This window comes from Lissotriton helveticus, chromosome 7 (assembly GCF_964261635.1).
Source record: "Lissotriton helveticus chromosome 7, aLisHel1.1, whole genome shotgun sequence".
Classification (NCBI taxonomy): Eukaryota; Metazoa; Chordata; class Amphibia; order Caudata; family Salamandridae; genus Lissotriton; species Lissotriton helveticus.
Window position 1 is genome coordinate 519,016,728 of NC_136068.1, and position 23,182 is coordinate 519,039,909.

The window sequence follows — 23,182 nt, forward strand, 5'->3', positions numbered from 1 at the left end:
TTGGAGGGGCCGGGCAGAAGTAAAATATATTGTAAATCATTTCCTTAACAAGGATGATTTGGGGGAATCCACTTTAGTGGTCTGCTCAGACATGCACCCTGCTCTCCTCAGGAAGAAGTTCAAAGCATTAAGCTGATGGGTCTACATTGAGTAAGCGGCTTAATGGGTTCAAACTGTTAGATATTATCTTCATTTTCAGGTAAAAACATCTAGTAGTCAGGATGGTGAAATGAATGTATGGGACTGCACAGGACTGTATGGAATGGCAAGGGAGGAGATTTACATCTCTCAGATACCATGCTGCTTACACATATGTGAGATGTGAAATGCGTATGACTGGTGAGTAAATCTGAAACCACAATATTGTGGCCTTGTTCTCCACTGTGTGGAGTGACTCAAAACAGGTCTTAGAGTAGGCGCAAAAGATGATCAGAGGAGTATGTTACATTGTGTTGATTGTGCACTTCTTTTCTGAAGAGGAGTGTTCACTTCTCCAGCTTTTGGTTTTCTTCTCCATTTTTGGGTATTAAAGAGTGATTGTGTGTGGTCACCTCAGAGTGGTTTTCCAAGGATTGAATACTTTTTTGAGCTATCACAAGTCCTGTATGCATAACTGGATTAAGGAGAAAGTCATTTGGCAGGAACCTTTTGGAGTAGCAAGACTGGCATCTCATGCTCCTGGTGGGGCATTCTACTCTTTGACTGGAATGGGTCTTATAGCCGCTAACAGTGCCTGTTCATCTTCTTAGGATATTTGTTTTACATGTCAGTGTGGTGGCTTTTCGTGAAGAACCGTTTGGAAAATGGTTTGCTTAAAATGAATGCATTCATAGGCAGAATGGGACAAAGACACAGCCTAATATTTTGCACAGGTAAAGAGACCACTTATTCTGTTGCTTCTGGATGCACCCCATAGCTTTTCTCCCATCTAAACCAGACTTCTCCTTCCTTTGTGGCTCAGCCTTCTACACTCGTTTCGAGTGAACCTCTTTCTTTTCCACTCTGTTCCCCTCCTATCTAAAACAATTCTTTTATTTTAGCTATCGCACCTCAAACAAAGGCTGTGTTCTACGGGATGTATGACGTTACAACGCACACTTTTAGAGCAGGTACATCAGAGGCAGCACATCATAGGGAGGAATGCAGTATCACAGCATCAACAGGGCATTGTGCCCAACAGAGCAGGTACATCAGAGGCAGCACATCAGAGGGAGGAATGCAGTATCACATTATCAACAGGGCATTGTGCCCAACAGAGCAGATACATCAGAGGCAGCACGTGAGAGGGGCTAAGTGCATCAACAGTCCATAGCACTGAACATGTCCATCAGAGGCAGCATGTGAGAGGGAGGAATGCAGTATCACAGCATCAACAGGGCATTGTGCCCAACAGAGCAGGTACATCAGAGGCAGCACGTGAGAGGGGCTAAGTGCATCAACAGTCCATAGCACTGAACATGTCCATCAGAGGCAGCACGTGAGAGGGAGGAATGCAGTATCACAGCATCAACAGGGCATTGTGCCCAACAGAGCAGGTACATCAGAGGCAGCACTTGAGAGGGGCTAAGTGCATCAACAGTCCATAGCACTGAACATGTCCATCAGAGGCAGCACGTGAGAGGGAGGAATGCAGTATCACAGCATCAACAGGGCATTGTGGGCAACAGAGCAGGTACATCATAGGCAGCACGTGAGAGGGGCTAAGTGCATCGACCGTCCATAGCACTGAACATGTCCATCAGAGGCAGCACGTGAGAGGGAGGAATGCAGTATCATAGCATCAACAGGGCATTGTGCTCAACAGAGCAAATACATCAGAGGCAGCACATCAGAGGGAGGAATGCAGTATCACAGCATCAACAGGGAATTGTGCCCAACAGAGCAGGTACATCAGAGGCAGCACATCAGACGGAGGAATGCAGTATCACAGCATCAACAGGGAATTGTGCCCAACAGAGCAGGTACATCAGAGGCAGCACATCAGAGGGAGGAATGCAGTATCACAGCATCAACAGGGCGTTGTGCCCAACAGAGCAGGTACATCAGAGGCAGCACATCAGAGGGAGGAATGCAGTATCACATTATCAACAGGGCATTGTGCCCAACAGAGCAGGTACATCATAGGCAGCACATCCGAGGGAGGAATGCAGTATCACAGCATCAACAGGGTATTGTGGGCAACAGAGCAGGTACATCATAGGCAGCACGTGAGAGGGGCTAAGTGCATCAACAGTCCATAGCACTGAACATGTCCAACAGAGGCAGCACGTGAGAGGGAGGAATGCAGTATCACAGCATCAACAGGGCATTGTGGGCAACAGAGCAGGTACATCAGAGGCAGCATATCAGAGGGAGGAATGCAGTATCACAGCATCAACAGGGCATTGTGCCCAACAGAGCAGGTACATCGGAGGCAGAACATCAGAGGGAGGAATGCAGTATCACAGCATCAACAGGGCATTGTGGGCAACAGAGCAGGTACATCAGAGGCAGCAATCAGAGGGAGGAATGCAGTATCACAGCATCAACAGGGCATTGTGCCCAACAGAGCAGGTACATTAGAGGCAGCACATCAGAGGGAGGAATGCAGTATCACAGCATCAACAGGGCATTGTGCCCAACAGAGCAGATACATCAGAGGCAGCACATCAGAGGGAGGAATGCAGTATCACATTATCAACAGGGCATTGTGCCCAACAGAGCAGGTACATCATAGGCAGCACATCAGAGGGAGGAATGCAGTATCACAGCATCAACAGGGCATTGTGGGCAACAGAGCAGGTACATCAGAGGCAGCACGTGAGAGGGGCTAAGTGCATCAACAGTCCATAGCACTGAACATGTCCATCAGAGGCAGCACGTGAGAGGGAGGAATGCAGTATCACAGCATCAACAGGGCATTGTGGGCAACAGAGCAGGTACATCAGAGGCAGCACGTGAGAGGAGCTAAGTGCATCAACAGTCCATAGTACTGAACATGTCCATCAGAGGCAGCACGTCAAAAAGTCAAAAAGATTTTATTTGTATTGGTACTCGACAGAGGACCACAAATATACATTTTACAAAAAAAAGAAATTTCACATTTCATCAATATAATGGTAAAACATTTTTTTAAAAATTATATAAGTTGTAGCAAACAAATTCATTTGGTGGCTGTTTACACAACTCTAATAGTTCACTCACTCGTGTAATTCTGCAGGCGCGACGAATAGGGGCCAGATATCTTGCACGTGCTATAGTTACTTTTGAGCTAGGACATACAAACAGCAAATGCTCAATGTTTTGGTCACCCCCTTCACACAAAGGACATAGCGACGATCCTCCAGGCAGCCATCTTACCGTATAGGTTAATACGGGTAAGATGCCCAATCTTAGCAGGGTAATCAACCTCCTTGCGCCGTGGGTCAAGGAAAACCCAATGCACGGGTGAGTACGTTGATATTCCAGTGAGTCTACATAGGTTTTATATGTTGACAATTTTTTACAATGTTCATAGTCTAGATCATAACTTAGCTTCGGGGTGAAACATTTTAGAAAAAGTTTCATTTGGGCTGCTGACCAGGTAAGCATAATGTCCGGAGTAATTTTTGCCATTTTGAATACAGCTGTCATGTTATTTAAAAAAGTCTGATTTTTTGCTTCATTGTCAAAGGTTTCTTTTTTCAGTAAGTATCTTAAAGTGCCCTCCTTTGCATGAAGAAGATTATAGATCCACCTAATTACATTAGCTACCGCTGTGGCGTACGAGCTTGTAATGGAGAATTCTAAACGCAGAGCTTGTACTGATATAGAATCTGAAACCTTCATTATTTTTTTAAAATTTTTTCCCTCTTTACGATCCATAAAGGTCCACTGCTTTATTGGAATATACTCAGTTGCGTATGATAGCACAGGGGGAATTTTTACTTTATATATTTTTAACAGAGAGGAAAAGTGCCTGTTCCCAGTAGAACGATAAAGTCTTAGGACGGCCTCTGCGTGTACTTCTGATTTCCTCATTAAGTTTTCTATCTGTTTTATATTCGATAAATTCTCGGAGAGAATCCTGCCGAGATAAGGGTATTCGCTAACTATTTCTACTTTTTCTCCTCCTAGACTCCAACTATACTTGGTGCTTGATTTCTTCCCCGAGAAGGCCACAATTTTTGTTTTCTTTAAATTTGGAATTAAAAAATTTGCTTTTGAGTATTTGTAAAGGATATCCAGTGATTTTTGCAGACCAAAGGGAGTGAGATCAAGCATCACTATATCGTCGGCATAGAGTAATGCATGTATGCTGTGCTTAGCGATTTTTGGAGGTAAACTTGAGCCCTGCTGTAACTGTTTGGGCAAGTCGCTAAGGTATAAGGAGAATAATATCGGGGCCAGAAGGCACCCTTGTTTCAGTCCATTAGCTGTATTTATCATTTTCGTTAGACCTCTTTCTCCCCCCATTTGTACTTGACACCAGGTGCTGGAATGAAGATTTACTATGGTTTGCAGCAATTGTTCTGGTATTCCAAGTCGCCTGATGTAAGATGCCGGAATGTCACCATCTATGTTGCCATTCAGGATTACTCCATTTAAATTGGGTAATGTTGATAGTAATAGTTTGCCTCTTTTGTCTGTTTGTATATCAGAGGCAGCACGTGAGAGGGAGGAATGCAGTATCATAGCATCAACAGGGCATTGTGCCCAACAGAGCAGGTACATCAGAGGCAGCACATCAGAGGGAGGAATGCAGTATCACAGCATCAACAGGGCATTGTGGGCAACAGAGCAGGTACGCTGCGAGGCCCTAGGGCAGTTATGCGCTATACAAATGCAATTTTTCATTTCATTTCATTTCATTTCACATCAGAGGCAGCACGTGAGAGGGGCTAAGTGCATCAACAGTCCATAGCACTGAACATGTCCATCAGAGGCAGCACGTGAGAGGGAGGGATGCAGTATCACAGCATCAACAGGGCATTGTGGGCAACAGAGCAGGTACATCAGAGGCAGCACATGTACGTGTTCCAACCAACCCGTCCCAGGGATCACAACAGTGCAAGGCTGTTCTCAATGGACAATGGACACACCATGTGAAATAACATGTGAGTGAAGTGAACAGCACCTCACATCACAGAATCAGTTGGACTGCGTGAACTACCTGCCTCGGACACACTGCCAGCACCAGAAACAGGAGTGTGAGACACAGCCACAGCCCGAGTGACACACACATGGGCCACAGACCCAGACACACTGCCAGCACCAGAAACAGGAATGTGAGACACAGCTACAGCCCGAGTGACACACACATGGGCCACAGACCCAGGCACACTGCCAGCACCAGTAACAGGAGTGTGAGACACAGCCACAGCCCGAGTGACAGACACATGGGCCACAGACCCAGACACACTGCCAGCACCAGAAACAGGAGTGTGAGACACAGCTACAGCCCGAGTGACACACACATGGGCCACAGACCCAGACACACTGCCAGCACCAGAAACAGGAGTGTGAGACACAGCCACAGATCTACTCACTGACACATGAGCCATAGACCCAGATACACTGCCAGCACGTGAAACAGGAGAGGGCACAACTGAGACTGTGCTACTACATGATGCATGACAGCAAACATCAGACACAGTGCCACCATCTGATACATGAGAGTCAACTGCACCTGCGCCACTGGGACCACTGAAATGATGAGCCACAGGGCTGTATGGGCCAGGAGGCAGGGTGGCTCTAGGAGCTGGGGATAGCTGTACTTGAGCGACATCGGGGTGGGCAGGTGTCAATGGTGTGTGTCTGCGTTTCTTAGGGATATGTGAGTGCACCCTGGACAGGACAGGACTGGCAAGTGGTGGTGACTCAACACAAATATCACCCACCATAGGTGGATCATCTGCTGCCGGGGATCTGCTTTCTGGGGACGTGCTGGAGCCTGCTTGTCGTTTGCTGTGTGCCTGCCGCCTGGACTCAGAATCATGTGTAATGGGGGATGCAACAACAGTGGACTCCCTCCTCTGCTTCTGACTGGCCTGGATGGGAGTGGAGGTATGGGGGGACTCCGCCGCGGAGACATCTGTTTGCCGTTCATTCGAAAACATCAGCCGCAGTGCAGCCAGGGGTGATGTATGCCTGTCCTTGAGTGCTCCATTGTCCATGGGAGAAGCCTTGTCCCTAGGATGTGCCTCATCCGTAGGTGGAGTGTTGTCTCTGGACTTTGCCTGTGCCCTGGACGGAGCCCTGTTTCTGCCAGCAGACTTGTCGTCTGTGGTGTACCTGTCTCCAGAAGACACCTGCTCTCTGTGTGTGTCCCTGCCCTTGGGAGATGGCCCTTGCCCTGTTGTGTGCCTGCCCTTGGGACACTCCCTGCTCTTAGGAGGTGCCTTTGTCTTTAGACTGTCCTTGTCCCTGTCCTTGGGAGTGGCCACTTCCTCTGTTGTGGGCCTGCCCTTGGGACTCTCCCTGCTCTTAGGAGGTGCCTTTGTCTTTTGACTGTCCTTGTCCCTGTCCTTGGGAGTGGCCACTTCCTCTGTTGTGGGCCTGCCCTTGGGACTCTCCCTGCTCTTAGGAGGTGCCTTTGTCTTTTGACTGTCCTTGTCCCTGTCCTTGGGAGTGGCCCCTTCCTCTGTTGTGGGCCTGCCCTTGGGACTCTCCCTGCTCTTAGGAGGTGCCTTTGTCTTTTGACTGTCCATGTCCCTGTCCTTGGGAGTGGCCCCTTCCTCTGTTGTGGGCCTGCCCTTGGGACTCTCCCTGCTCTTTTGAGGTGCCTTTGTCTCTTGACTGTCCTTGTCCCTGTCCTTGGGAATGGCCACTTCCTCTGTTGTGGGCCTGCCCTTGGGACCCTCCCTGCTCTTAGGAGGTGCCTTTGTCTCTTGATTGTCCTTGTACCTGTCCTTGGGAGTGGCCACTTCCTCTGTTGTGGGCCTGCCCTTGGGACCCTCCCTGCTCTTAGGAGGTGCCTTTGTCTTTTGACTGTCCTTGTCCCTGTCCTTGGGAGTGGCCCCTTCCTCTGTTGTGGGCCTGCCCTTGGGACTCTCCCTGCTCTTAGGAGGTGCCTTTGTATTTTGACTGTCCTTGTCCAAGGGACTGTCCATGGACTTGGGAGTATCCCTTGCCTTGGGAGTACCTTTTGTGTTGAATGCCTGTGTAGCATGTGAAGGCATGTCCCCCAACACCACTTGTGGATCCTGTGTGTGTACTCCTGTGTATCTGACATTGTCTTTGTGAACAGATTTTGCAGACCTAGGGGATGGTGTCTGTGCCCTCCGTGCCCTGACGTGCTGTCTGATCCTGCTTCTAGTGCAATAACCTGTATTAGAGTCCTGGTCAGAATATTCACTACCCCCTGAGACATCCAGTGGTGTAGATGGGGAAACAGAGGAAGCACCCTGTCCATGCGACTGTACTATGGCAGACGACACACTGCTTGCCAATGACTGAACTCTCCTGTGTAGACCAGCAAGATCGCCATGCATCCCTTCCATGAATGCCACCACCTGCCCCAACTTCCTATCATGGTCTTGGAAAGCATTTGTCATATTGGTCTGCCCCACACACAGCTGTCGCAGCAGATCAACAGCCTCAGCACACAGTGCATTTTGGCTCACCGTGGCAGGGGCAGCGGTGCCTGCACCGAACGCCACTCTGCTCCCCCTACTCCTGCGTGCACGAACAGTACATGGTGCAGTTGGCGGGAGTGTGGGCCCTGTGTGCTGTGTCCCGACAGAAGGCGTTGATTGCCCACTCCCAGTCTGTAACAACAGTGCTGGCTGACCAAGATTTTCCGAAGAAGAGGACGATGGTGTCTCCACATGCGAGTCCTCAGGGACGGTCCTGTCCCCCTCTCCGGCGCTGCCCTTCTCTGTGTCAGTCTGCGTGTGCGCGAAGTCTGATCCGGATGCATTGCCTCCACTCATCTCCGCCGTCTGTGGCAGAGTGCCCTCTGTCAAAGCTGAAATGCACAGAAAAGAGGTGTAAGTCATGGGCACACTCACGTACAGAAGGCCAAGGATTCCATAATTCCATAGCTGACAACGTTCTTCTAGCCCCCATCCTGCACACGGCCGACCTCTACCAGTCATCCTCACATTACATAACCGTTGGTGGCCGTGACACATGTACAGCATGCGGACAGGGCAGGAGCACGTACATCTGCACACATGTCTTGCCATGGGTCCACGGACCACTACGGCATGAGCTTAAACACTCAACTACTAAGCAAGTGGCGTGTGAACATGCCTGACCTGGATGTCAAATTACACCCACCCAATGGCACCAACATGGCATCGCAGAGATACATACGCACCACGGAACTCAATACCGTGTCTGGGCACCAATACATGCATAGCACTCCCAAGTATCCTACACAGACAGTATGCTCACCGCTAGTTTGCTGTTGATCCACACTCAGCCGTTCGGACAGGTCAGGATGCGTCACAGCAATGATACGGTGCATGAGAGGGGTCATGGAGCATCGGGCCAGGCATGGCGTCCTTGGAATCATCCCCAGTGTCACTTCTGCTACATTCTTGCTCAGCCTGGAAATGTCGTCCCAGCGTTTGTGGCAGTGTGTATGTCGTCTGTTGCACACCCCCAATGCCCGTACATCTCGTGCAATGCTCCTCCACATGTCCTTGCGAAGGTGCAGCTTTACCTACCATGATGGGAGACAAAAGGGTGCAAGTCAGTGGACAGTTGGCCTGTCACACAGATAGGGGCAACACGTATCTGTCATCCGCCATGCACAATCCAAAAAATATGTCCAGCCCACAGTACAGGCTAAGATTGCAGAAGCCAGGAGTCATTGGCCACCTCATGCACACCAACATGTCCCACACTGCACTTACCACCTGTCCGGGTGCGCCGTAGAGCCGTCCATAGTTGCGGAGCACACCGTCCACGAGGACATCAAGCTCCGCGGCGGTGAAGGGACGAGACCGGATCTCTTTCTCTCTCGACATGGCAAGATCACGGAGTATGGCACTAGAGCAGCAGTCGGTGGTCAGCTCAGCAGCAGCAGGTCGAGGTGATGGTCACAGGCAGCAGTCGGTGGTCAGCTCAGAAGCAGCAGGTCGAGGTGATGGTCACAGGCAGCAGTCGGTGGTCAGCTCAGCAGCAGCAGGTCGAGGTGATGGTCACAGGCAGCAGTCGGTGGTCAGCTCAGCAGCAGCAGGTCGAGGTGATGGTCACAGGCAGCAGTCGGTGGTCAGCTCAGCAGCAGCAGGTCGAGGTGATGGTCACAGGCAGCAGTCGGTGGTCAGCTCAGCAGCAGCAGGTCGAGGTGAACAGCCAGCACTGGTTCCCAGGGTAGGATGTGTGCTTTTTGACATCACACATATATAGGGCCCTCAGCACGTGTCAGTGGCATACGTCGCCAGCTATTGGTCAGCCCTGGATGCGTGCTCGTAAAAGGGCCAATGACTGGCCCTGGAGTTGCGGTGCACTGCTTCCGCTACTTTCGATTGGCTATACGCGGCCAGCGTTCCCTCTTCCCATTGGCTGCATGTGCACGGACCGTCACGGTCACACATCGGCAACCGCACGTGCAAGATTCCGGCACGGATGCTTCAGTTGCAACAATGTTCTATCACTGGCGCCACCATGGCGGTGCACGTACTCTGCGGGGGAGGTGCAGGCCTACACACCCTTTAGATGTAGTCAATGGACATGGCAGTTCATGTCCCCTCTTACAGTCACATTGCATCATCCACCGTACACCGGTCGGACCAGCCCACCTAGGACCGGCGTGCCGGCCATGTCAGCCACCGCCGCGCCGGCCATGTCAGCCACCGCCGTGCCAGGCCGGGCCTAGGACCGGCGTGCCGGCCATATCAGCCACCGCCGTGCCAGGCCGGGCCTAGGACCGGCATGCCAGCCATGTCAGCCACCGCCGTGCTGGCCATGTCAGCCACCGCCGTGCCGGCCATGTCAGCCACGCCGTGCCAGGCCGGGCCTAGGACCGGCATGCCGGCCATGTCAGCCACCGCCGTGCCAGGCCGGGCCTAGGACCGGCATGCCGGCCATGTCAGCCACCGCCGTGCCAGGCCGGGCCTAGGACCGGCGTGCCGGCCATGTCAGCCACCGCCGTGCCAGGCCGGGCCTAGGACCGGCGTGCCGGCCATGTCAGCCACCACCGTGCCAGGCCGGGCCTAGGACCGGCGTGCCGGCCATTTCAGCCACCGCCGTGACGACCATGTCCACAACCGCCGTGCCAGGCCGGGCCTAGGACCGGCGTGCCGGCCATGTCAGCCACCGCCGTGCCGGCCATGTCAGCCACTGCCGTGCCGGCCATGTCCACAACCGCCGTGCCAGGCCGGCCTGGCACGGCGGTGGCTGACATGGCCGGCACACCGGTACTAGGCCCGGCCTGGCACGGCGGTTGTGGACATGGCCGGCACGCCGGTGGCTGACATGGCCGGCACGCCGGTCCTAGGCCGGACTGGTCCGGCCGGTGTACGGTGGATGATGCAATGTGACTGTAAGAGGGGACATGAACTGCCATGTCCATTGACTACATCTAAAGGGTGGGTAGGCCTGCACCTCCCCTGCAGAGTATGTGCACCGCCATGGTGGCGCCAGTGATAGTACATTGTTGCAACTGGAGCATCCGTGCCGGAAGCTTGCACGTGCGGTTGCCGATGTGTGACCGTGACGGTCCGTGCACATGCAGCCAATGGGAAGAGGGACGCGGGACGCGTATGGCCATTGGAAAATAGCGGAAGCAGTGCACCACCATGGCGGCGCCAATGATTTTATATTGTCAGGCGCTGCACCATGATGTGTTGTCTGCAGTTGCGTCATGAGGGTTGTGAGCGTGATAGGGAAACTTCATATGTCATGCACTATTCCATGTGTGTCTATACTATGCCCATCGGTGGGCACACAATGTGCAACAGATGTGCATGTCGACGTGTTGACGTCGGGTGTGACCCAACAGACGTTATTGCATCTTCACATCTACACAGTACATCACGGCTGTATGGCCATATTCTGAATCTGTTGTCAGTGTGTGGTTCAGGCGAGGTGACTACAATGGTGGGGGTACACATGCATTCAGTGTATGTGTGTTGGCTGTTGTGTCACCATGCATGTAATGACCGTATGCTCACCATTATTGGTGTTGGCATTGGTGCATGATGACATGGTGTGTGTGTATCATTATCGTTTGTGTCCATGCACTTGCATGTGTGTCTGTGATGTAGCGTCTACACATTAGGGTCATGAAACACGTATTGTCAGTAATGTTGACATGTGACTAAGTTGCGTTGTACGTGTTGACATACTTCCTGTTGCAAGTGGCTGCACATTGTTAAAGGGCCACTCCGTATTGTAGTAACTATCAGAGATGTCACACATATGACCATTCTCCTAAACATTTTTCTTCTTGCTAATGTTGGCTTACATGTGATGTAGTTGCGCACACGTATGCGTCGTTTGGAAGTTGACTAAAGTTACATCTCTCTCCCACACAGGAGGGCTCCAAATGTGCATCGGCCATACACTGTGCTTGAGGATATGGTTGACGAGGAGGTGATTAGGAAATTCCGTCTGGATCGACGTCGGTTGATGGAGCTTGTTGACCAATTGTCTCCTCATCTGCAGCCACAAAAGACGTATCCTGGTTCCATTACACCCACAGCAAAGGTTATGGCGGCACTACACTTTTTTGCTACTGGCACCTTTCAGTACACAGTTGGACATGCCGGGGGGATGTCACAGTCCATGTTCAGCATGGTACTTCGGGATGTTTTAAAAGCTATGATGCTGTACAAGGATGACTATATCCATTTCCCACGGCCGGAAGAGTTGCCAACAGTCAAAGCAGACTTCTATGCACTGGGCCAGATACCACACGTAGTGGGTTCCATTGATGGCACACATATCGCTATCATTCCACCACGGGCACGTGAGCAGGTTTTTAGGAATCGGAAGCACTTCCATTCGCTGAACGTGCAGGTGGTGTGCCTGGCCGACAACATAATCTCCCATGTGTGTGCAAGATTTCCAGGCTCCGCACATGACGCCCACATCATGCGGAGCAGCATTGTCCCCAACTGATGGCAAATCTGCGTCCCGGTCAAGCGTGGCTTGTTGGTGAGTCTGCCGTGGGGACTTTAGTGATCTCTGTGTGGCATGGGGTACCCACCATATCTGGTTGTGATATTTGTGTCTGTCATCCCCCTACATAGGCGACTCGGCGTACCCAAACCGGCCCTGGCTCCTGAGTCCCATACGTAATCCTACAACAGCGGGTGAAATGCGCTACAATGATGCACATGGAAGGACACGTCGAGTGGTTGAACGTACCTTTGGACTGCTAAAGTCTAGGTTTCGGTGCCTGGATAAGACCGAAGGGGCCCTGCCTTACTCACCAGGCAAAGTATGCAGGATCGTGATTGCCTGCTGCATGCTCCACAACCTGGCCGTGCGCAATGACATTGAACTGCTCTTGGACCCTGAAGACCAACAAGTTCCTCGGCCTCCCATCCCACCCATGTTGACTGATGAGGATAGTGGTGAGGAGGAAGGTGTGGACCAGAGGCGCCAGCTCATTGATCGCTACTTCCCTTGAATGTGAGTCACTACCTCTTGTGCCGGTTGACAATGCCTTATGTATGTTTGCTGGTGTTGTGTGGATGTGGGGTGCATCAGCTGTGTGTTGTGGTATGTGATGGTTGCATATGTGTGTGTTCATTGATTTGCACATGCAAGTCTCCATGATGTGTGTCCTCTCATCCAATGCTTTTGTGATGAGTGTAGTTTGTGGAATGTTGCTGTGCAGTGTGTTGTGATGTGTGTGAGTCTGTTTCCTGACGTGTGTTTGCTGTCTCTGAATTTCCCTAGGTCACTCCCGCAGCGGCATGATTATGTACGATTTGGATCCCTGCACATGGTTACGTCTGTTTCTAAGGCAATCATGTGAATAAACATGGAGGCAACACATCATTGAGTGTGTAAGTGGCATTTATTTACAGGTTGTGCATTTGTGCTGGTGAATATTTACAAGTAAGTGTGGGGTGGGGGAGTGGGAGTTGAAGGTAATGGCAGATGAAATGTCCGTGCTGACACCACATTGGGAGGTGTCAGGCTAGTCCAGCAGACCTGTGCCAATGATTGGCTATGTGGGACAGGATACTTGGCAGGGTGAATGGCTGGCTCAGGCAGTGTCAGAGTCATTGGCGGCCCCTCTTGGAGCGTGTGGATGGCGCACCCACACTGCTCTCAGCCACTTCCAGCCTCGGACGGCCCCTCCGTCTTTGAGGTGTAACAGAGTCAGCTGGGGGGCAGGTTGTTCAGGGGCCACATCCGTCGCCAGGGGCACAGGTGGTGGTGGTGGTGGTGGTGGCGGTGGCGGTGGGGGTGGGGGTGGCAGTGGCGCCAGGACAATTGGTTGAGGGGGGATGGGGTTGTTCCGGGCTATCCATTCCCTCCACATTGTTGTCTGCTGGCCCATGATGTCCACTATCTGGCCAAGGTACCCCGAAATTTCACGCAACATGTTCGTGTTGTCCACCGAGTCCTGGTGGGCACGATCTGCCTGTTCCTGGGCACGGTCGTATGAAGCCTGGCACCTGGCTAGGGCTTCAAGGGACTCTGCCACAGGATGGGGTGGGTGTCCTTCCTCAATGTGGCGGAGTCTGGATCGCCTGATTGCCTGATGTGGCGTCGCCTCTCTCCTTTGTGGCCCACTCACCCTGCTTGGGTGGGAGGCCGATGGACCTGCGTCGTGCTGTGGGTTAGGCAGGGTGGCACTGGCAGGAGTGGTGGTACTGGTGGTGTTGGTGGTGGTGGTGACTCTGCAGATCACTGAGGCCGGTGTCGCTGGAGTTACACATGCGACGGTTGTCAGGCCGGGATTCCCTGTGAGCCAGATGGCCCTGGCTGTCTGCTTGGGCCCGCACCATCCTCCGCACCGGAGCTGCCTGTGTCATCGTCCCCAGAGAGTCCGGTATGGGTGTGAGGCGAGTCTTGCGGCCGGGTGCTGGTTTCCCCAGTCAGATTACGATCACCTGAGGGACAAGATTGTGCAGGTCAGTTATGTGGACATTACATGTTCATATCAATTGGTATACATTTCAGTGTCCTATCGCACACACCCCACCCACCCTACCCTCCACCACCCTCCCTGTGGACATGGGGGCCTGTTGGGAGTTTTAGTTGTGACCTCTCACACACCCCACACACCACCACCACCCTCCCTGTGGACATGGGGGCCTGTTGGGAGTTGTAGTTGTGACCTCTCACACACCCCACACACCACCACCACCCTCCCTGTGGACATGGGGGCCTGTTGGGAGTTGTAGTTGTGACCTCTCACACACCCCGCCCACCACCACCACCCTCCCTGTGGACATGGGGGCCTGTTGGGAGTTGTAGTTGTGACCTCTCACACACCCCGCCCACCCTCCACCACCCTCCCTATGGACATGGGGGCCTGTTGGGAGTTGTAGTTGTGACCACTCACACACCCCACCCACCACCACCACCCTCCCTGTGGACATGGGGGCCTGTTGGGAGTTGTAGTTGTGACCTCTCACACACCCCACCCACCACCACCACCCTCCCTGTGGACATGGGGGCCTGTTGGGAGTTGTAGTTGTGACCTCTCACACACCCCACCAACACCACCACCCTCCCTGTGGACATGGGGGCCTGTTGGGAGTTGTAGTTGTGACCTCTCACACACCCCACACCCTACCCTCCACCACCCTCCCTGTGGACATGGGGGCCTGTTGGGAGTTGTAGTTGTGACCTCTCACATACCCCACCCACCACCACCACCCTCCCTGTGGACATGGGGGCCTGTTGGGAGTTGTAGTTGTGACCTCTCACACACCCCACCCACCCTACCCTCCACCACCCTCCCTGTGGACATGGGGGCCTGTTGGGAGTTGTAGTTGTGACCTCTCACACACCCCACCCACCACCACCACCCTCCCTGTGGACATGGGGGCCTGTTGGGAGTTGTAGTTGTGACCTCTCACACACCCCACACACCCTACCCTCCACCACCCTCCCTGTGGACATGGGGGCCTGTTGGGAGTTGTAGTTGTGACCTCTCACACACCCCACCCACCACCACCACCCTCCCTGTGGACATGGGGGCCTGTTGGGAGTTGTAGTTGTGACCTCTCACACACCCCACACACCACCACCACCCTCCCTGTGGACATGGGGGCCTGTTGGGAGTTGTAGTTGTGACCTCTCACACACCCCACACACCACCACCACCCTCCCTGTAGACATGGGGGCCTGTTGGGAGTTGTAGTTGTGACCTCTCACACACCCCACCCACCACCACCACCCTCCCTGTGGACATGGGGGCCTGTTGGGAGTTGTAGTTGTGACCTCTCACACACCCCACACACCACCACCACCCTCCCTGTGGACATGGGGGCCTGTTGGGAGTTGTAGTTGTGACCTCTCACACACCCCACCCACCCTGCACCACCCTCCCTGTGGACATGGGGGCCTGTTGGGAGTTGTAGTTGTGACCTCTCACACACCCCACCCACCCTCCACCACCCTCCCTGTGGACATGGGGGCCTGTTGGGAGTTGTAGTTGTGACCTCTCACACACCCCACCCACCCTCCACCACCCTCCCTGTGGACATGGGGGCATGTTGGTAGCCATTTACATTTTGGTGAGTATGTGTCCGACGTGCATGGGTGGGGCCTGGGAGATGTGTCTTCTCTGTTGTGTGAGACTGACCATGTCGTACTGATCGTGGTGCTTGGTTTGTACTTACCAGCCTCTTCTCCTTCCTCAAGTCCGTCTAGGCTCTCTGAGTGAAGTATAACCAGCACCTTCTCCTCCCAATCGGTTTAGGGTATGGGCTCCGGGGGTGTTCCGCCGCCAGTGTGATTGGCTCTCGCATGGTTTTTGGCGCGGATGCCTTTCACCCTGGTTTTCAGGTCATGCCACCGCCTCTGTATGTCGTGCTTCATCCTTGGCACGGTCCCTGACGTATTCACCCGACTGACGATTCTGTCCCACATGTGATTCTTTTGCGCCACGGTGGTCTGCTGGACTAGGGCCCCGAATATGTGGGGCTCAACACGGATTATTTCATCGACCATTACCTTCAACTCGGTTTCCGCGAATGTAGGTTTTTTTTTGGGTGCCATGGTGTGTGGTGCTCAGTGTGTGGTTTGAGTGAGTTGGGGGGTGCAGGTGTGTGGTGTGTGGTGTGTAGGAATGGTGTGGTGGGTGCTTGTGTGGTGGGTGTGGTAGGGTGGTGGTTGTGTGTCTTCAATGTGAGTATGCTGTAGATCGTATAGGGCCTCTTGCTAGCAGCAATGCTGTGATGCAAAGGATTGTGGTAGTGGGTGGGTGTCATTTTATAGTCGTGTCTCAATGGTTGTTGGCAGTCAGGTGGTAGGTGGGTGTGTTGACTAGTGTGCATTATTTTGTACTTAGGGGGTGTCATAGTGTCTTGTGATTGGTGTTGGTGTTTCAGGTGGGGGGGTGTCCTTTTTCGTGTGTTTGCTATTTAGTAGCGGCACACTTTTTGACATTGGTTTGACGTTAGGGATGTTGTTCGTGTTGGCCATCCGCAGTGATGCACTGTTTCTCGTTGCATTCTTTCCGCCGTGGACGTGGATGGCTGTGCGTACCGTGGTACAGGCGGCGTTATCCTAATAGCGGACACGGAGTTTTCACAGGTATAGCGGTTAATGTGGCTGTTTCCGCGGTCATGTCCGTCCGCGGTGGTGGGTGTTCATTTGGGTCTGTCCGCCGCGGACGGTGTTAGATGTGTTCCGTCCACCGCAGACGGTGTTTGATGTACTCCGTCCGCCGCGGTCGGAGTTTCTTGACATGAATATCCTAATCGCAACCGTGGATTCTCCGCGGCGCTGCTGGGAGTAAAATTTCCCCGACCATGGCGGACAGTACCCGTTTCCGTCCGCCATCCTAATCGACCCCATAGTGTGAAGTTGTCATTGTGTGGGGGGGGAAGCACTGGCTAGTAAACCTTTCATCCCCCCAGGGCATTTTCTGGCCTTCAATATGATCAGTAAGATGAGGTGTGGGGGTTTGAGAAAACAGATGATCTCACTTTAACTCAGAAGAGGTACTTGAGGAACCTGGTCTCTCTCCCACCAAGCACACTATTACTTCCTCTGAAATTAGATATGGGTGTTAAATCCATAAAGGACCTGGCCAAATTACATCCTCTCTTGTTTTGGCTGAGACTCCACTCAACTCCAGATTTGTGCCCCTATGCCTCAGCCTGGGAGGAAGTATGTATTTTAGACACATACAAGAAGATAGGCTGGATAAGGAATATAAACATTTCATTAAAAAACGTTGGGATACAACGAGGCTGGGAGGGATGCAAATGGCGACAGGCTAGGCTAGGCTAGGCTGCTTCAGTAGCTCGATGGTGTGATCCAGTGACCTCCCACTTGTTGTATATGAACGCCCGCCTGTGACAACCCTGGAGATGATCATATCTACAGTGAGTCTACTTCTAGACAACAGAGAGGAAAAGATCAATTATTGCAAAATTGTCTCAGAGGCTACATCGAAAGCAGTTGCTCTTACCTGCTGGCAGATCTGGCGCGCTCTGACCTCCGGACGTAATACGGGCCGTGAGCAAAGCAGATCTTCAACTGCTCAGATAACAGGGCAACAATACACTGATCCCAAAGAAATTAAGCTGAAGGGGCCCCCGATGACCCGGGCCAAAGCAGGAGCCAAGGATTCAACAGCTGATACCCTCCATCGGGAAAAGCGTGCAGCATACCTGCACAACCCTGAAGGCTGGAGGATGGCGCAGCTGCAGCGAGAGGAGAGACGATGCGACCGCCAGGACGATGCGGCCAGAACCCGACCCGGAAGGATCTCCCGGGAAAATGAATGCCCCTTCAACAACCAGCCTGTCCAAGTATAATGGAGCTGCTTGCGAAGAGCCGGGAGAAACAGACAAAGCAGGGGAAATCTGGCGAAAATGAAAAGACAGGCGATTTGTTGCAGGACGGGCTAGGAACAGCGAAAGACGGCCCTCCCAGACAAGACTCTGCACCTGAGGGCCCTGTTCAGGTAATGGAAACAACAGAGATGGTGATGTTAGGGGAGGATGCCTTGGCTATACTCGGTATATCAGTTGCCCCTAAAACAATCAATAGTGCCGAACTGGCCATGGTGGAGGACAGTATGGAGACTGCAGGGGCCTGGGGGAAACAAGCTGAGGAGGGTGTAACGGACACTACTGATGCTATGGTGAGAATACTTGATGAGGAGACAGGGCAAGATGGGGGAGGGCAGACACAGCAACCACAGCAGGCAAAAGACAAGCAGGACAAGGGGGGCCTTGGCGATGGGAACCCCAAACAGATAACCTTTACGCACTTGAGCAAAGATGATTTAGGACCAGCTCAACAAACCAGTAAGAAAGCAAGCTCGAGCTTCCGCCTGCTAAAGGGGAAAATAGAGTCAACAGCAATAATAACGGATGATCCATCCCATGTGCGATCCAAACATTTTGCGTGGAAAATCCATTAGGGGAAGGAGACTGACATTGAGACAACAGATTATTACTACTCGCTCTCTGAGGACAAAGAATCATTAGTGGGGTCAGCTCCTTCAACAAGTGGTAGTGGCAGTGAAGTTGAAGAAGATAATGAAAGCCCTCATGACACTAGAGGTAGAGATTCTGCTACAAATCTACGGAGTGACCACGGCAACCCTGGATGCAATACTACAGTTGGTTATGGCACATCGGGATTAGTCTAAACAGGATAATAGACACTCCCAGGCTGCTATTTGGAAGACCCAAGGCTCTGTTCGCAAAATAGCCAAAGTGTGCACTGAAATTTCTGACCGTTTAACAGATCTCGAGACAAGAACTGGTAATATTGAAACTGAGATGATGGCAACGCAGCAGCAGACCACTTCTCATGAGGCTAGACTAGTAGGCATACTGTGGAAGCTTGAAGACCAGGCAAACCGCCAAAGGAAGAAAAAATCTGCGGTTCCTGGGTATTCTTGAAGACAAAGGTGGGGCGGATATCCGATGTTATATGGTTGCCCTGTTAGCCAAGTCATTCCCTGAAATCGAAGGATGGAACTGGGCTCAGGAAGTCCAACGAGCACACCGGGTCCCAATAGCTCAGAAACAACAGACAGGTGCCAGTGCAAGACCTCAGGCTGTGCTCGTATTTTTTGGAAACTATCTCCTACACCAGACTATTTTTGAAAAAGCCAAACCAGATCGTAAAAGACGGGTGGAGGATGTTGAATTTTTTACAAGGCCTGATTTCTGTCACGTGACTTGAGAGACGATGGAGGTTACAGCAGATGATTAATCCTTTTCCAAAAGGAGCGAAGGCATTCCTCCTGAACCCGGCAAAACTAAAAATTAGAATTGGGGATAGGGTCCGTTTTTTCACATCAGAAATTAAAGCCAGGGATGGCAGAGGGAGGCTCTGCAGAAGGGGACTGCTTTTACTCCCTGAATGAGGAATCTGAGTTAGAGCAGACAAGTGATAGGGGCTCACAGGAGTTCTCGGTCTCTGGTTCTGGCGATGGTTCAGGCTCTGACTCCGGCTCAGACAAAGACACTACCGAGAAAAGGAAAAGGAAATCACTAAGGTTATCAAGACAGCTAACAGAGGGCTTTGAGGGGGTGCAAAGAAAACTATTATGGGATTACTCAGCGACCTCTCAGGCATATCAGGAAGAGGATGGCAATAGCCCAGTAACTCCACCTGAGGGTACAATGCAACAGATTCCTGTCGAGCTCCTGTTTAACACCCTTAAACAAATGCAGTCTGAGGCCAGGGCGGAAAGCCGGAGAGCAAGGCAGGATGCTAAAAAAATCCAGAACACAATGAGGAAAATGAACAAACTATATGATGAACTGGCGGAAAGAGTAACGGAAGCAGAGGAACGGACAGGCAAGCTGGAAGATGACATGGGAGACTTTAAGACCTTTAAAATAGACCAGGAAAAGCGCTCAGAAGATTTTCAATGGAAGCTGGAAGATTTTGAAAATCGACAGCGAAGAAATAACGTTAGACTTCTGGGTGTGGCAGAGAGGATTGAAGGGCAGGACACGAGGCGATTTGTAGTGAATTTACTGAAGGGGGCCTTCCCAGAGTCAGAATGGGAATGGGAGAAAGAGATCCAGCGGGCACACAGATATCCCTTCACAATAAAGCATGGAGCAGGGAAGGGCGGACAGGGCTCCTACCCCAGAGTAATCTTAGTAAATGTAGGGAATTTTTTGTTAAGAGAGGAGATTATAGCTAAGGCCAGACCCGATTCTAAAAGAGCTTTTGAGGGTACTTCATTCTTCGCTAGGCCTGATTTTTGCCATGCCACAGTAGAGAGAAGGTGGAGGCTCAGACAGCTGATTGCACCACTACAGGCATTAGGGTCAGAAGCATATCTCCTCTTCCCCGCTAAATTGAAAGTAGTGACAAAAGGGAGAATAAGAATGTTTAATTCAGAAATCAAAGCACAGCAGTTTATTGAAGAGTTGAAAAACAAGAAAGTGGGCTAAAAACGCTGAAAATACTGTTTATGATGGATCAAAAGTAATGTATATAATTGGATGAATGAATGACGAATGATCGATCGATGACGAGGGCTGCTTCAGAGAGTCTGGCAGCCTGTGAGTATGTAGGCTGAGGGGGGTTGCGATTGACGCAACTCAAAAGCGGCCACACATAGGTCATCTTGACCTATTTGCCAGTAAAGGAGGGGTGGGTGGCTGTGGGAGGGGAGGGAGGGGGGGGATGGAAGGGGAAGGGGAGGGGGGAGAGGGGGGGGGAAACGCTCACATTTTCGGTATTAATTGTTGGATTCAACACATTTGTACATGGTGTAGGTTTAAAGGCATATGGTACATAAAAATAGTAGGTTTATGCATAAGGAATTTGTCGCATTATAATGGCATGTAAGATTGCTTCTATCAATATATGTGGGCTCAACTGCGCTAACAAAAGATTGAGAGTGGCGGCTTGGCTGAAAACTTTAAAATTGGATTTGGTATGTCTACAGGAGACATATATTGAAGGAACAAGAACATATTTATTGGAGCAACTTGGATTTAAAGTGCTAGCAAACACTAAACAGGGGACTAAAACAAGAGGAGTTGCAGTACTGGGTAGGAATAGTGATGCGGAAGTAAGAAGAAAAAAAGAGGATCAATGGGGGAGGTGGGTGATTCTTGAAATTTGTTTTAAAGGGGAGGTCTTAACATTAGTATCCATATATGGATCAACCGAGGACGACCCAGATGTCCTGCAATTTTTGGATACTGAACTGTCTCAATGGCCAGAGCCTATAGTATGTTGTGGAGATCTAAATATTCATGTGCCAGATAGCTCCTTTCTACAGATAGGAGGAAAGTATGGGGGGAGGAAAAAGAAAGTGTTCAAGGCTTTAGTAGATCTGGTGTCACATAATTCTCTGGTGGACCCATGGGTTAAGTTGCACCCATATTTAGATGGCAGTACGTTTTTTTCAGCCCCACACAGGACGCTGGTTAGGTTGGATTATTTTTTAATTTCTAATTCATTAATGCAGAGCTCGCAGATGGAGAAGCAACCACGGATAGTGTCGGATCACAGCCCGTTGATATTAACTTTGAAATTGGGGCAGGAACAAAACACTAGATCACAGTTGACGTTTGAAAGAGCTCTGTTAAAAGACCCGGATTATAGAAAATATATGGAGGAATGGATTAAATTTTATTGGGAAATTAACAGAGAAACTGCACCACTGGGGGTTGTATGGGACGCTTTTAAGGCCGGGATACGGGGGGAGACCACAATCTATGTCTTAGCAAGGCAGAAGAAAGAGAGAGCAAGAATAGAGGAAGTAAGATTAAGATTGATAAAAGAGGAAGATGATTTGGCCTGGGCTATATTGCAGAACCACCCGCTAGAACTGCACTTATTCAGGATTATAGCTCTAAAGGCAGAAGCCATTGAAGGTATAGCCGAGAAAGCTGCAAAGAATTATCTGATTAAAAAAGAGAATGTTTATGAACTAAGCGAAAGGGTAGGACACATCCTGGCTGTACGTACTAGACAGAGATTGGCCACATCAGATATAAAAGAGATCACGGATCAGCAAGGTAATTTGTTAGGAGAGGCTAACTTAGTTAGAGAAGTATTTAGAGACTATTATTCCACCCTGTACACTCCCGAGAAGGAAGGAAGTATCAATGATATCACTGGATACCTCAGAGAGATTGCTCCCCCTATTTTAGCTGAGGATGGAAATGAAGTCCTAGAAGCCGTACTACACATGGATGAATTTGATGTGGCATTAAGTAGTTTACCTTCCGGAAAGGCTGCAGGTCCTGATCAGATCCCGGTGGAGTTTTATAAAGTTTTTAAAGGCTCGCTCCTGGTTGACATGTTTAACATCATGGTTTTGGCACAAAAAGGGGAGTCAATCCCCCAATCATGGGGGGGGGGCGGATATTATTGTCATTCTGAAAAAGGGGAAGGATCCAAAAGCTACGGGGTCTTACAGACCGATAACATTGATGAATGCCGACGTCAAAATATATTCCAAAATATTAGCTACTAGGCTGTCAGGGGTTATTGAGAACTTGGTAAGTCCAGCACAACATGGATTTATTCCTGGCAAAGGGACAACGCAGCATACTAGGATGGTCATCACCATGTTTGATGCGGCAGACGTCCTGGGAGACCCTATGGCAGCGCTTTTTTTAGATGCCGAAAAGGCATTCGATAGGGTCTCCTGGGACTATTTATGGCAAACTATGAGGTGGTGTGGTATAGGAGAGGGATTTACTAGGGCTATACAAGCTTTATATAATGAGCCTACGGCTAAAATTAGAGTTAACAGAGGCTATTCGACAGCTGTTAAAATTGGGAGGGGGACGAGACAAGGGTGTCCCTCATCCCCATTATTGTTTGCCCTCTATTTAGAGCCATTCTTGCGTAAGCTTGAATTCAATCCACTTATATTTCCCATGAGGTTGAACGGATGTGTGGTTAAAACACTTGCCTACGCCGCTGACGTGGCAATACTTAACCCAGACCCTCTCTTGGCAATCAGAAGCAGAAGCTGTGCTGTTTGGACAAGTCTCTGGATATAGCCTGAACAGGTCAAAAACACAGATTGTAGAAAATGCCTATTCTAGTTGTAATGACCTGCGGGTGACTACCACTGCAGTTTATTTAGGGGTGGCTATCTCGGCAGATTTAGACAAAGTTG